Here is a 13,977-nt window from a genome sequence, read left to right on the forward strand (position 1 = left end):
TGCCTGATGCCGTGCCTGCCCGCTGTGGGCTGCTCCCCCATCCCTGTGGGGTGAATTGTGCCCCCGCTAAAGATACATCCACGTCCCACCCCCAAAACCTGTGGACGGGAGCATATTTGGAAATGGGTCTTTGCAGGTGACATCAAGGGGAGATGAGGGCAGCCTGGAGCAAGGAGGTCTCTAATCCAATGATCACTATCCTGATAAGGAGAGCACAGCAGCCCAGCCAGTGTGGCTCAGTGGTTGAGTGTTGACCTATGAACTAGGAGGTCACAGTTCGATTCCCTGTCTGGACACATGCTTGGGTTGTGGGCTCGATCCCCGGTGTGGGGCGTGCAGGAGGCAGCCGATCAATGATTCTTTCTCATCATTGATGTTTCTATCTCTCTCCCTTCCTTCCTCTCTGAAATCAATAAAATTATATATATATATATATATATATATATATATATATATATATATATACACATATATATATATATATATATATATATTTTTTTTTTTTTCTTTTAAAGAGCACATACAAACACACAGAGAGAGGGCCTCACGTGACACAGGCAGAGATTGGAGGACCAGTCACAAGCCAAGGACAACATGGGCAGCGAGGACCAAGGCCGGGCATCCTGCCCTAGAGCCTTGGAGAGGGCGGGCCCTGCTGACACCTTGATCGTGGCCTTCCAGCCTCCAGTGAGGCGACCGCCTTCTGCCATGCAAGCTCCACTCAGGGTGCTTTGGTCCCGCAGCCCCGGACAGCAGCCCGACCGGACCCCCCTCCGCCAGATCACCGTGGCGCTTCCCCCATCTTCCTGTCAGGTTCCTGTGACCAGGGACGGGGTTGGGCTTTCTTTCTTTTTTTTTAAAGATATATTTTTAAAATATATATTTTATTGATTTTTTACAGCGAGGAAGAGAGAGGGATAGAGAGCTAGAAACATCGATGAGAGAGAATCATTGATCAGCTGCCTCTTGCACACCCCCTCCTGGGGATGTGCCCGCAACCAAGGTACATGCCCTTGACCGGAATCGAACCCGGGACCTTTCAGTCCGCAGGCCAACGTTCTATCCACTGAGCCAAACTGGTTGCGGCTGGGCTTTCTTTTTCCCCTCATTTTTTATTAAGGTATTATATGTGTACATATCTTACCATTGCCCCCCTGCACTCTCATACATGCCCTCACCCCCCAGAGTTTTGTGTCCATTGATTATGCTTATATGCATGCATACAAGTCCTTCGGTTGATCTCTTATCTCTACCATATCTCCCTACCCTCCCTGCTGTAATTTGACGGACTTTTTGTTGCTTTACTGTCTCTGTATCTATCTTTTTGTTCATCAGTTTATAATGTTCTTTATTATCCACAAATAAGTGAGGTCACGTGGTGTTTCTCTTTCATTGACTGGCCGGGGTTGGGCTTTTAAGGCCACAGTGGGAATGTGCCCGCTCAGCCTGGGGGTGCCATGTGGTAGGTCCATGTGGCACAGCCACAAGTTCACCGAAGTTGTGTGAGTCCCTGAAATGAGACAGCATAACGGGGTTTATGATGACTCATTGGGGACCTCAAACTTGAGAAAAAGCCAAGGGATAAAGAACCGTAAAGGGGAGAGAAGCAAGGAAAAAGAGATACTGGGTGCCAGGTGTGTTCTCGGACACGGCCTGGGCCCCTGGAGAGAAACCCGGGCGGGGTGGGACAGGCTAACGGGACTGCCTGGTTGGCTGGCAGGGCCCCCAGCAATACACCCGAGGTAACATCCAAGGAGAAGGGTTGAACTGAGACGCAGAGGCAGCTGGGATTGTGGGACCCCGTCCCCGCCTCTCAGCCCCTGTCCTCCCTGGGGCTGGGGCTCTGCGTTCCACCTGCCTGGACCCAGCTTCCTCTCTGCCATCTGTGGACATCTCCACCGGGCTGTCCGGGCATCGCCTCGAGCTCCACAACCCAGACCAAGCTCCTGTCCTCTCCTCTCCTCACCCCCTCCTCCCGCCCCAGCCCCTCCCCACTGCTCTCCGCTAGCTGTAGGTGGCTACAAGGCAGGCCTGCCCCCGTCCCACTTTGCTCTCCTCAGTCCTGTCAGAAGGGGGGTTCTCCCCCCAAGTCTGGAGGTGTCTTCCCCCATTGCCATAGTTCCCTGCCGGCCAAGCCAGGCCTTCCTTCCTCCACTGACCCCAGGCTGTGCCCGCCCCCCACTCAGCCCCACCCAGCCTTGACCTTGACCACATCACATTACAAATGCTGACTCACGGGGCAGCCTGGCCCAGCCTCCCTCTTCACCCCATCTCCCCGATCTCTCCCAAGGGAAGCTTTGTCCCCCCAGGTGAGGCCACGCTGCCAATCTGAGCCCACCGCTCCCATTGGCAGACTCTCAAAGCTGAGAAAACTCCATTTGTATGTCGCCTCCTCCAGGCAGTCTTCAGGAAGGTGCCTTCATGCAGCATTTCCCACACTGTTGGATTACTCCTTGTTTATGCACCTGTGTCCCCACCTACTACATAGAGGCACATACAAAAGGCATGCCTATTGAGAGGACTCAATAAGGAAAATATAAAAGAAGAAAATATAAAATATAAAAATCTGAAAAAAGCCAAAACCGGTTTGGCTCAGTAGATAGAGCGTCGGCCTGCGGACTGAAAGGTCCCAGGTTTGATTCTGGTCAAGGGCATGGACCTTGGTTGCGAGCACATCCCAGGTAGGGGGTGTCCAGGAGGCAGCTGGTTTATGTTTCTCTCTCATGGATGTTTCTAGCTTTCTATCCCTCTCTTCCTCTCTGTTAAAAATCAGTAAAATGTATTTTTTTAAAAAGAGTACTAAAGTAGTCACAGACAGGAACAAATGCTTGTGGCTGTGTACCAACAAAAAAAAAAAAAAAAAAAAAAAAAAAAAAAAAAAAAAAAAAAAAAAAAAAAAAAAACATCTGAAAGAGGAAAATAATCCCGCACTCAGCGGCAGCCCTTTCTGGTGTGGGTCCTTCCGTGTTTGACCCCATGTGTGTAGACATCCACCTGAGTTCATCCCGGGTACTTTCCCTTTAAGCCGGTATTACTCTTCCTCTGAGCGTAAATGGCCCTTGAAGCGGTTATATAACATGCTGTCAAATAACTAACCTGTTTTTTTTAAATCACTGCCAGTTGTTTGCGATTTAAAGGAAATCCAACGTGAATATCCTCGTGCGTAAGTCACTTCCTGCACCTCTCTGAATTTGCCGAGGGTGGGCCCTGGCAGCGGAGCCAGGCCTGACGCGGGCACCCCACTTCATGTAATGGGCCCTGGTGTGAGGGGCATGGGTGTACCCAAGCTGCTGAAGGGCCTCAACTGGTTCAGCCCAGCCAGGTGAGTCTATCCTGTGAGCCCAGGGACCGTGCCCTTGGCCTAGTCCAGTGGTCAGCAAGCCCATTAGTCAACACAGCCAAATATCAACAGCACAACCATTGACATTTCTTTGGAGAGCAGGGCCGCTGGTGACTTTTTCACCAGAACAAGTTCTGCTCACGGCCGTGCAAGCTCATTGGCTTCCCAGAAGGCCTGGGGCAGGTGGTAGAGATTTCTGCGGCTTAGCAGCCGTTTCCTTTAGCTGTTGAAGGCGCGGCTCCCAGCATTCTCCAGCTACTAGAACTAAAGGGCAGAGACATTAAAGAAGTGGGGAGACTTGGGCTCGCGGCCAGCAGGGGGCAGCATGGTACCTCTCTGCTCCCTTCCTGGGCCTTGTTCCTTGGAAACAGATGTTGGCAGAGTCCATTTACTGGGGAGATTCAGGTGGTGTTTGGTGGGTTTTGTTGTTTGTTTGTTTGTTTGTTTGTTTGTTTGTTTTGAGGCCACTGCTGATGGTGGGGAGGGATCACTGGGACTTTGAGATGATTGAAGTCCACTTCCTAGAGAGGATTCATGCCTGTTTCAAAGTAGAATAGAGCCACGGTGAAACAGGAATGCATTGAGAAGAGTTCACAGGCAGGCACTGACTGCATGAACACAGTTTGGGGGGGTGATAGAAGGTAAAAAGGAAAGACAAGGGGCCCCGTAAGCCAGGAGCTATGAGAAAAAACCAGAGTGGGTCCAGACTCTAGGGCAGTGGTTCTCAACCTTCCTAATGCCATGACCCTCTAATACAGTTCCTCTCATGTTGTGGTGACCCCCAACCATAAAATTATGTTCGTTGCTAGTTCATAGCTGTAATTTTGCTACTGTTATAAATTGTAATGTAAATATCTGTGTTTTCCGATGGTCTTAGGCAACCCACAGGTTGAAAACCACTAGCAAGGGTTTTTCTAAGACCATCGGAAAACACAGATGTTTACCTTATGATTCATAAGAGTAGCAAAATTACAGTTATGAGGTAGCAACGAACATAATTTTATGGTTGGGGGTCACCACAACATGAGGAACTGTATTAAAGGGCCGCGGCATTGGAAAGGTTTAGAACCACTGCTCCTGGGCTGTGGTCGGCAACTCATTAGTCAACAGAGCCAAATATCAGCAGCACAACGATTGAAATTTCTTGAGAGACAATTTTTTAAACTTAAACTATATAGGTAGGTACATTGTTATTAACTTAATTAGGGCACGTGGCATTTTGTGGAAGAGCCACATTCAAGGGGCCAAAGAGCCGCATGTGGCTCGCGAGCCGCAGTTTGCCGACCACGTTGTCCTCCTTCGCCAGGCATTTCCTTGCAGGGTTTGCGGCAGCAGGAGGCTCAGCCGCCTCACCCCTGTACAGAGCATGCCCCTTGGCACAAAGGTGCCAACATCAGACTCAGGCCAAGGGAGCTGAAAACTGATGAAGTTCTTGCTCCTCTTTTAGATGCGATTTCCTCACACACATTTGCACACCTGGTGGCCCTTCTCCTTCTGGCGTTTCCTTCCTGACACAGCGCCGGGACCCGTGCTGGCCTGAGGCCCAGGGAGCCTCCTCCCACGCACCAGGCTTCCTCCCGCCTAAGGACTCCCTGAGGGGGTGGCCCCCGGGAGACCCTGTGCGTTCTGCACGGTGTGTGCAGCAATTGCTTGTTCAACTGCCTCTAATTCGCATAAGAGCAGAGGGGGCCGTTGTACAAGCACTGTGGGGTAGACCGGTGGTCGGCAAACTCAGTCAACAGAGCCAAGTATCAACAGGACGATTGAAATTTCTTTGGAGAGCCACATCTTTTAAACTTAAACTTCTAACGCCACTTCTTCAACATAGACTCGCCCAGGCCGTGGCATTTTGTGGAAGAGCCACACTCAAGGGGCCAAAGAGCCGCATGTGGCTCGCGAGCCGCAGTTTGCCGCCCACGGGAGACCGCAAGCTCTTGTCCGGAGCAGGCGGCCAGGGGAGGCACCTCTGGGTCCTGTGGGAAGGGTCTGGGGGTCTCGTGTAAGGGGGAGGAGGTAGAGGCCCCCCCATCAGCCCCTGGAACCGGGGTGCAGCCCGGCCGCCCAGGCTCCAGCACACCCGCTCCGAATGGCCCTGCCGGTCACTGCGCCGGGAAGATGCGCCAAAGGCAACTTGCCAAACACGGCAGGAGCGGTCTCTCCATGACTCCGCTCCCCCGAACCTGGCGGAACCTGAGCCGGACACACCTGTTCTGAGCTCCAGCCTCCAGACGGGGGCGCTCTCCCCCGCCGCGGCCACACCGCCAGGGCCGGCCAGGCTGCATGGACCCGCCCCTGGGCCGCCTGGGCTCCCCCGGGCGCGGAAACACCGGGCTCGGACGCGACGCGGCACCTTGCCCGGGAGACGGCGGTACAAATTCCGAAGCCCCCTCGTGGCCCCCCACGCACACAGGCTCCGCATGCCTGGCCCGGGTGTGCAGGAAGGTGGCGGGCATGCCCTGCCCTTGTCGTGAGCACAGCAATAAAAGAGGCATCTTTTTTTCTAATTTAATTTAATTATTTTATTATTTTAATATAATAAAATATGATTTATAGTTTAATATAATTTAACATACATTTAATAATTTAATATGATTTAATATAAATGTCATTTATTTTATTTTATTTTATTTTATTTTATTTTATTTTATTTTATTTTATTTTGCAAAACTGGCCCCCACTGAATGCCTTGACTTCCTTGGCTGGAGTCCTAGTCTTCCTGCAGCTGCTGAAGGTTAGCTGAGCATGAGCAAAGCAGGAGTGCAGGCCCAGCTCTCTAGGGACCAAGCATCACCACCGAGTGTCTGTCTCATAGATCTAATCCTCCCTCCCCACCCTCACAGGGACCGCAGTGTGATGGTGGAAAGCATTGGGCTGAACTGACAGTAGGGGGCGCTGCGAAAGCATAATCCACAGCCCCTGATGTCACTCCCAGCCCTGGCACCCGTACAGCTGGATTAGAAGGCATCCTCCTCCAGGAAAGGCAGCCTCCGCATTCCTTCCCTACCCTCTGTGGGAAGTCCCCCTGCCCATGTGCCCGCCTGCAGCACCTCCAGCCCTGGGACCCGGATGGGCTTCCAGCTCGCCCGCCCCTGCCCTCCTCCCTGGAGGGGCAGCGAGGCCAGCCCGGGGCACCAGGCTGAGCTGCCCCTCTCCTAGGACCAAAGTTCAGACATCCGGGTGCAAACCGCCTTCCAGCTTCTGGCCCTGGCTCTCAGATTTCTGTGGTTTTGAGAGCTTTCCTGCATTCCCACGGGTCCACAGAACGGAAGCTCCCTTCATCCCTCTCCTTGTCATTTATTATGCAGCAGCCCTTGCCTGCTGGTCATTCCTCCATTCCCTATCCATGTGTCATTCGCTCCCCAGGTGCCGGCTTCAGCTGGGATGGAGAAGGGCCCATCGGAGCCTCCGGCCAGGTGAGCACTCAGAGCCCAACCCAGAAGACATGAGAAGAACCCAGAAGAAGCATGGCGAACCCTGAAGATGTGTGAAGAGTGGAGGTGCTCAGTGCGACTTTTCTAGCCTCCGTAGTTGGTATGTGGCAGAGGCAGAATATCCATGGGAATGGAATTGGTTATTCAGTGTAAGACTTTGACCCAGCCAGTGTGGCTCAGTGGTTGAGTGTTGACCTATGAACCAGGTCAGGGTTCCATTCCTGGTCAGGGCACATGCACGGGATATGGGCTCAATCCCCAGTGTTGGACATATAGGAAGCAGCTAATCAATGATTCTCTTTCATCATGGATGTTTCTCGGGCGCTCCCTCTCCTTCTCTTTCTCTAAAATGAACAAATACAAAGTTAAGACATTGTTTTTTAAAGCAGTGTTAGGTTTCCAATATCATTGAGAGGAGGATGCAGAAAGGTCCCATATCCCCCTGCCCCACACACATAGTCACCCTGTCATCGCCATCACTCACCAGAGTGGTACCTTTCTGACCAGGATGGACCTGCATTGATTGACACATTGTCATCTCCCAGGATCCGTAGCTTCCATTAGGGTTCACTCCTGCTGTCATGCGTTCTATGGGTTCCCACAGGTGATGACGTGTACCCACCACTACAGTGTCAGACAAAGAATTTTCACTGCCCGAAAAGTCCTGTGTGCTCTGTCTATACACCCCTCCCCCATAACCTCCAGCAATGACTTATCTTTTCATTGTTGCCATAGTTTCGCCTTTCCCAGAATGCCCTATAGTTGGAAGCCTCCTTGGATCGGCTGCTTTCCTTTAACAACATGCATGTAAGATCCCATCGCATTATTTCATGAGTCTATTGCCCACTTCCTTTCCACACCGAATAACATCCCATTGTCTGGATGCACCACGGTTTGCCCACTCACCTACTGAGGGGCATCTGGCTGCTTTCCAGTTTGGGAATCGTGAATAAAGCTACTATAAGCATTGTGTGCAGGTTTTATGTGGACATAAGTCTTCAGCTCTGTTGGGTAGCTACCAAGGAGCGGAATTGCTGGACCATATAGTAAGATACCGTTCAGTTTTGTAAGAATCGGCCAAACTGCCTTCCACAACGGCTGCTGCACCGTTGTGTATCCCTGCCCGCAGTGACTGCCAGGCCTGTTGCCCCCTCACCTCCTACCCCCGCCAGCATTTGGTGTGGTCCGTGTTTTGGACTTTGGCCATTTTAACAGGTGTCCGGTGGTAGCTCATGGTTGTTTTGATTTGCATTTCCCTGGTCACATATGATGTGGAAGGAGGGGAATGAAAATTGTATTAGCCAACCGCTGAGGTCTGCCAAAGACACACACACACACACACACACACACACACACACACAAAGTGATCCCTTCCTTCATCAGTATATATGTGTTGAATGCCATATATCATTCGAGGTTCTGTGAACATATGCAAGAATGTTAAATAGACAGATTGCTTGACATGTACACAATATGTTTTTTAATACAAAAGAATAAAAAAAAACAACCTAGAAAAGGAGGTATAGCACTTCCAAAAGAATAGGAATAGAACTTTGCATTATACTGGGGTTTTTTTAAAATGAGTTTTGAAAACCTGCACCTGGGTATTTCCGAAAATGCTATGCAAACAGGCATAGCCGCCTGAATGGTGCTACCCCAGGAAGCAGAGCTCAAGGCTTATGGGAAACCTGTCCATCCACAGGGGCGGCCGAGGGACAGTACCCCGAGGGCCCTGCAGAGGGCGCAGCCAGGCAGTGCGCCTCCGTCCCTTGATGGCCCTTCCCTTGTTCTTACTGTGGCAAACTTGGCTCTCACCTCAGGGTAAATGATGATAATACCTTTGGTTCTGTGAGGACATGCTGCCAATGGGAAAAAAAAAAAAAAAGGAATTCAAGTGAATAATTTAACTGTGAAATTACATGTAAGATCCTGAGGAATAATTTAACTGTGAAATTACATGTAAGATCCTGAGGAATAGAGAGAATCCAAGATGGCTGCTCGGGTAGACACCTAGCCGCAGCCGCACGCAACAATTTCAATAAAATACAACTAAAATATAAAATGGACATTACCCAGAACTACAGGAAAGTCAACTGACTGGAAATTCTACAACGAGAAGCAAGGAGAAAACCAGAAGGAAGCACGGAGGAGCTGTAAAAGCCCAAGGTACGGAGACACGCGGCGCGCGCGGAGAGGACGGAGCCGGAGAGGAGGGAGGCCGAGTGCCTGGCTGGCGTTCCCTAGCGGGAAGGAGATAAACACTCGGACTGTGCTGGGCCCCCAACTGCTCTGAACCCCCGTTCTAGGCCAGACCCTGGGGACCCAGGCTCATCCAGAGGGAGCTGGGCTGTAAGGCGGTACTCGGGGAAGCAGCGAAAGGAGGTCCCGGAGGCGCACACAGCGCGCAGAGAAGGGCCGGCCGGCTGTGCCGTAGGACTGCCCTGGCGGGAAGGAGACAGGCTCCAGACTGCTCTGAACGCCACCTCCAACTCCACTTCCAACTGAACTGAACCCCAGTTTCGGGCCCATTGCGGGAGAGCTTACACTGTTTGGTAGCAGGCGAAAATCGAGGGCACCTTTCTCTCAGAGGCGCTTGCAACAAGTACTGAAGGACCCTGAGTCTCAGGAGTCGCATAGGGCGGGGCTGACGGAAGCCAAGGCTGTAGGCTCCACCCTCAAACTCCGCCCCATCAGAAAAGCTGCCTGCGAAAATGCCTAAACCAAATAGATCACAAACGAAAGAAATGGAGGATAAAAAGCGACTGGATATAGAGTTCAAAACCACACTTATAGGGTTTTTCAAGAGACTCCTAGAAAAGGCCGATAAAATAAATGAGACCTATGAGGATATGAAAAGGGAGCAACAAGAAATGCTAAGGGATCAACAAGAAATAAAGAATACATTGTCTGAAATAAAAAATATTCTACAGAGTCCTAAAAACAGAATAGAAGATCGCAAGAATCAAGTCAAAGATTTGGAACATAAAGAGCCAGAAGACACTCCTCTGCAGAAGCTAGAAGGCAAGAGAATCCAGAAAATTGAAGATAATGTAAGAAACCTCTGGGACAACTTCAAACGATCCAACATCAGAATCATGGGGGTCCCAGAAGATGAGAGAGAGCAAGATATCGAAAACATACTGAAAGAAATAGTGACAGAAAACTTCCCCCACCTGGGGAAAGAATTGGACTTACAAGTACAGGAAGCACACAGAACTCCAAATAAGAGGAATCCAAAGAGGACCACACCAAGACAAATCATAATTAAGATTCCAAGAGCAAAGGACAAAGAGAGAATATTAAAAGCAGCAAGAGCTAAGCAGGTGGTTACCTATAAAGGAGCACCTATACGATTGTCAGCTGATTTCTCAACAGAAACCATGCAGGCCAGACGGGAATGGCAAGAAATATTCAAGGTGATGAATAGCAAGAACCTACAGCCAAAAATAATCTACCCAGCAAAGCTATCACTCAGAATCGAAGGCCAGATAAAGAGCTTCACTAATAAAAAAAAGCTAAAGGAGTTCATCACCACCAAACCAGAATTATATGAATTGCTGAAGGGGGTTCTTTCAGAAGAGAAAGTAAATAAAGATAAAAATTATGAACAACAAATACGTAACTATCAACAAGTGAATCTAAAAACCAAGGAAATTAAAAAAACAAATCTGATGAACAATATTAACTGTTGAATATAATATTGTAGAATCAGAGGTATGGAAGGGGAGTGAACTGATGATTCTTGGGGAAAAGGGGAGAGGGGAATGTGGGAAGAGACTGAACATATAAACTGTGCACCTATGGATGAGGACAATGGGGAGTGGGGAAAGGGCAGAGGGTGGGGTGGGAAGGGGGGGGGGGAAGGAACACTTGTAATAATATGAACAATAAAAATTTATTAAAAAAAAAAAAAAAAAAAAAAAAAAGATCCTGAGGAATAATTTAACTGTGAAATTACATGTAAGAGAGATGAGGAAGTAATAGGAATACTATTTTCTCATAATAACAAAGCCAAGTACTTGGTAAAATTAAAACAAGCGTTTCTTATTTTGTTTAACATGCATAGTTTTCGGCTCGAATTCCCTCGATAATAATAGAAGGGGAGACAGGTAGGAAGATATAGCACCCGTGATGGAGGCTGAGGGAGAGCAGAGCACGCCAGCTGGGGGGCGGGCAAGGGGCTGGGAAGGGGTGGGGGGGCGGGATGGCGAGTTGCCAAGCTCCCTGACAGGTGCTGGGAGGTGGCCTAAGAGACGAGACGAAGTGACAGGTGGTATTTGGGAAAGTTAGAATGTGCCGCATACATGTTCGGTTTTGCCGACCGGGATGGTCTGCCCGGGCTGGGCGGGTGGCTGCCTCCAGAGTGTGCAGGGGAGGGGAGGCAGTGGGGAGCCCCCTGGGACAGGCAGCCGGGAGGGTCCCCCTGGGAGCCGAGACCTTGGATAGGAGGAGCCACGTAGGGGAGGGAGAAGCTGTCCCAACAGAGAAGCACTGAGATCCTGAGTGGGGAATGGCCTGGCTTGGTCCAGTCCCCCACGGACCCTGTAATGACCCCCCAAAGATGCACACATCCTGGTCCCTGTAACCTGTGCATACGTGACATTACATAGCCAAGGGGATTTCAGGTGGTAGACAGAGCTAAGATGGCTAGTTGGCATTGCCACGGGGAGATGATCCAGGATTATTCAGTGGGTCCAAGGTAACCCATTGGGTCCTTGAAAGTGTGGATCCTGCCCCATCTTCACACATAACACCTCTGGGGTAAGGTGGGGCATGGGGCCAGGAGCCAAGGCATGTGGGCAGCCCCTGGGGGCTGAAAAACATAAGGAAGCCGGCTCTGTCTTAGAGCCTCCAGGAGGCACCTTGACCTTAGCCCAGGGAGATCCACGCAGCTGTGACCTCCAGACGTGAGATGAGACTTTTATGTTGCTCAGGCTGCTAAGTTGGTGCTAGCTTGTTATAGCGGCAGAAGGAAGCTGATGCACACTGACAAAACCACTTTCTCCTTGTCTAAAGTGGAGCACAGACCATGAGATGAACAAGCATGCTTATGAACACTGAAAATCCACAAGACCTGCCCTGTGTGCATGAGGGCAGGGCAGTAGTATTCCCTGCTCCAGCACCAGCTGTCTGTTCAGGGCAGGGCGAGGAGGAGGCAGTGGGTCCATGGCAGAGAGGGCAGGTGGCTTCTCCAGCCAGGCCCTGAGCTGCATGAGGAGGGTGGGTGCTGGAGTCTGGCAGACCCAGCTTCGAATCTCAGCTCTCTGCTAACCAGCCGGTCCTGCCCCGTGGGTGGATGTTCTACTTGGAGGGACAGACAATCCTATCTAATAAAGAGGGAATATGCTAATTGACTGCCATCCCCTCAAAGATGGCAGCACCTACAGCCACAAGATGGTGGCTCCCAGTCTCCTCAGCCCCAGCCCTGCCTGGGGGGCAGGTGCGAGGCAAGGCTGGGCCCATCCCCAGGTGGCCAGGCTACTCCTTGCTCCTCCTCCGGAGTCCCCCACTGAGCAACATAGGCCCAGCCTAATATAGTCTTAACAAAAGATAGTTTTCAAAAGATTCCTCATGAAGCAACAGCGCATTGAATTGGGCAGTAATGATTAAATCCTCCTGTAATGCAATGCGTCAGGTCCCTCTGGCTTTGTGCCCATGATCCCAAACCACAGCACAGGTCCCGGGAAGGGGGAGACAGAGACGGGCCTCCGGGGGTAAGGAGACCTGCTCCTCTCCCTTCCTGAGCAGAATCCATGACTCCTCTTCCGGCATCAGGAGAAAATCCCCTGGTGTCTGCGTCTCCTCTTTGGTAAGGACACCATTGTATTGGATTTGGGGCCCATCCTAATGCAGTAGGACCCCATTTTAAGCTAACCAGTGACACGGGCAGAGACGCCACACGCTGAGCTTCTGTGTGGACGTGGATTCTGGGGGGACGCCATGCAAGCCGGTGCCTCGCTGGTGGGAGAGAGACGAGATGCATGCAGTCCTGCACGTGCTCACTCCGTGCAGCAGACACGTGCCCCGTGCTCCCCCCTCCGCGTGGCATGTTCCACGTTGGGGGCTGTGATCGCTCTGGCTTCTTTGTCGTGGGCCGTGTGGCCCTGGGTCCCACGCTCTCAGTGTGTGGCCACACAGAGAGATGCAGTCACAGGAGGTGACAGCACCGGTGGCAAGGAGCTCAGCCTTCTCTGGGTCTGCCCTCTCCCGTGCTCACCTCCGCCCCTTCCGCCATCAGCTCCTTCCCAAGAGGCCCTTCCCTCCACATCGGGGCTGAGTCAGGCCGTGGAAACTCCCTCTGTGCTTCCTCATAGCTCCGCGGGTGTGGGCAGACTCTGACTCAGGCCTGCCCCTGAGCTGGGGACACGCACATGTATGTCACAGCTGGAGTAACATACATGCACACACAGGCGGAGCCCAGAGCCCGGGGGTTCGAGGACAACCTGAAGAGGAAGGAGACAGAGACGGTTAGACTTGTGGACCCTGGCCAAGCCCCCAGCCCAGAATCGCACCTGAATGTACAATTGGCCAATGTTCCTCAGCTGGAGCCTCACAAAATTGCAAACACACACCACCGAGGGCAATCTAATGTGACATGGGACACAACCTCACGGGCCTTGCTCTTGACACCACCCCCCACCCCCATCCTCCCCACAGTGACTCGCCATGGATTCAGATCAGCTCCAAGCTTTAGCGATTTTAAAGCTATACTTTCATGAAAAAAAGTCACGCATTTTTTTCAAAGCCTCAAGTTCGTCCTCTGCATGACGCCACATAATAACTTCTAATTCACAGGGTTGCTGTGAGGGTCACATGAGACACTGAACGGAGCTCATGGAGCTCAGGCCTGGTCTGTGATGTCACAGTCCTCCTCCTCTGTCCCTTCCAGCGAGAGGACCGATGCACAGGCTCAGCATCACGGTCCAGGGCCGCGTGGCAATGCTGAGGCTCCAACACTTACAGCTTCTCCTTTCTCCCCTTCTCCCACCGCCTCCCTATTTGGAGAAAGTATTTTCTGTAATTTCTCTTTTTTATTTTTCTTGTAAAATGAAAATGATTGCTTTTTAAAAATTTTTGTTTTAAAAGTTTATTTTCAATAACAGTTTACTTTCAATATTATTTTGTACGAGAGACCTGGTGCACGAAATTTGTGCACTCCAGGGGGCCCTCAGCCCAGCCTGCACCCTCTCACGGTCCAGGAGCCCA

The sequence above is a fragment of the Pipistrellus hanaki genome (genome assembly GCF_964339955.1).
Source record: "Pipistrellus hanaki genome assembly, chromosome: 2".
Taxonomy (NCBI): domain Eukaryota; kingdom Metazoa; phylum Chordata; class Mammalia; order Chiroptera; family Vespertilionidae; genus Pipistrellus; species Pipistrellus hanaki.